This window comes from Ochotona princeps, chromosome X (genome assembly GCF_030435755.1).
Source record: "Ochotona princeps isolate mOchPri1 chromosome X, mOchPri1.hap1, whole genome shotgun sequence".
NCBI classification, from domain to species: Eukaryota; Metazoa; Chordata; class Mammalia; order Lagomorpha; family Ochotonidae; genus Ochotona; species Ochotona princeps.
Genome location: NC_080865.1, coordinates 106,970,383 through 106,972,518, shown reverse-complemented (window position 1 = coordinate 106,972,518; position 2,136 = coordinate 106,970,383). Strand labels below are relative to the sequence as shown.

Genomic DNA, 2,136 nt, shown 5'->3' with positions numbered 1-2,136 from the left:
GTCTTGCTGGCAGGATTTCTTCTGTCTGAATGATTTACAAGAGGTGGATGAGTCATCTGTTACAGCTGCTACAAACCTCACACCCTGTATTCAGTTTGCACTTCTCTTTAAGATGCAGTGATCTACAGTGGCTTTTATGTCACTGAGTCCTCGCTCTTGCGTGGTTTCTTACGTTCCCCACATGCTTTGAGAGCCCTCTTCTTTCCCTCAAGTGCCACTTGACACCCAGCTCCCTTGCGCTTGTGTGTGTTTGTGTGCCGGTACCTCAGGACTTTGTGCCACAAGTCACTCTCCTGAGGGCAGCATTCACTTCCTTGTTTTCTCAGGCTGTAGATGGGGGAGTTGAGCACTGGGGTCACTGCTGCATAAAATATGGAGACAATCTTGTTCCTGTCCTGGGCAGTTTTGGTCTGGGGTCTGACGTAAATAGATGTCAGCATCCCAAAATAGATGGTGACCAGCAGCAGGTGACAGCCACATGAGGAAAAGGCCTTGAGCCGGGCTTCGGCTGGGTGGATTCTTGAGACAGCCCTGAGGATGCGAAGGTAGGAGATGACCACGAAAGTGAGTGGTACTGGCATGGAAAGGACAGTGCAGACCATCATTGTGGCCTCCAGGGAAACGGTGTTGGAGCAGAGCAGCTGAAAGATGGCTTGGACTTCGCAAGAGAAGTGGTTGACAGCATTGTGGCCACAGAAGCTGATGGGAAAGAGCATTACAGGTTTGAGCATGAGGGGGAGGGTTGTCGTCGATGTGGCTAATGCCAGTAGAGCACATGTACGAGGAGACATGAGTAGGCTATAGCGGAGTGGAGCTGAGATGGCCACCAACCGGTCATAAGCTGTGACAGTGAGGAGGAAGCTCTCAGCCAGCACCAGGAAGGCCTGCACAGTGAGCTGGGCAAAGCTGCAGGCATAGGAGACAGTGTGGAAGTCCTGCAGAGCATTCACCATGATCCCAGGGACAGTGCTGGTGGAGAACAGGAGGTCGAGCAGAGACAGGTTACCGAGGAAGAAGTACATCGGGGTGTGCAGCTGAGGGCTGGCCACCTACCAGGAAGAGGATCATGCTGTTTCCTGCCAAAGTGGCTATATAGAGGAATGTCAGGGACCAGATGAGAGCCATGTGGGATGTGGGATGCGTTGACAGCCCCACAAGAATGAGTTCGGTCACCTTGGTATAGTTTCCCATCTCCTGCTATTTCATTTCTACCAGCGTGGTTACAAGTGGGGAGAAAAAGTGGGGTGGGGGTGTGGGGTGGGTTGCATATTGCTGACAAGATGTGCGGCCGCCACGGTACAAGCTCACACCTGACACGGGCACCCCTAACTGCCAGCCGCTCCAGCAGCCCAACCCCATCTTGGTGCTGGAAACTCCAAAGGCAATCCCCTGGTGAGAAGGGATGGGATTCCTAGAGCAGCTGAACACAATCTTGGAAGAAGAGAACACAGAGCCGCCAAAGAGCCTTCCGGCCAGGAACATTGTCCTTCTTCTCCCTCCCTAGGCCCCTTAGATGTGAGCTTGGATGCAGCCAGGTCACTTTTTCATCTAGGTAAGGAGGATGGCAGCCCTGTGGCCCAGGGCAAGGTTTTCAGGCCGGCAGTGCAGCTGCTCAGCGGCACTCACGGCTCAAGCTCCTGTGTGCTTCCCCACACTGGGACTGACACAGAAAGAGCCACAGCGCTCTCCTCTGCCCTCCACCTAGCTGGCTCACCTGTCTTCACAGCAGAGAGAAAGGAGAGAGGGCATAGGGGAGTTCAGGATATTTGGGACAGGCCACTACTGTGGAGCAGCTAGGGGCGGCCCTGCTCAAGGCCCTGTTGCCTTCTGTCTCTTGAGTGCCTGTCGGCGGCAAGGGTGGGGGAGGGGCCAACCAGCTCTAGGCAGCTCTGGGCTCGGTAGCCAGTGTTTGGTCTGCTTGCATGGTCTGGTCTGCCTGCCATCACGTCAGAAGGCTTATATAGGAGGCCTTGGTGGGAGCTTGCCTGATGACACAAGGCTGGCTTGGATCCCAGGCCCATTCCCGTGATGAGATGCCTGACTACTGAGCTACATGCACTCAACATATCTCCTGCCCTGCCCTGCCCTCATGTGCATCTTTGCTACCACCTTCATTCCAGCTCTTAGCCCCTCGAT

The 2,136-nt window shown here is 54.6% G+C and overlaps 1 pseudogene; it reads right to left on the bottom strand.

Annotated features, from left to right (window-relative positions):
* Positions 1 to 265: 265 nt before the first annotated feature.
* On the bottom strand, positions 266 to 1,482 carry LOC101516152 (olfactory receptor 13H1-like; annotated as a pseudogene).
* Positions 1,483 to 2,136: the final 654 nt, after the last annotated feature.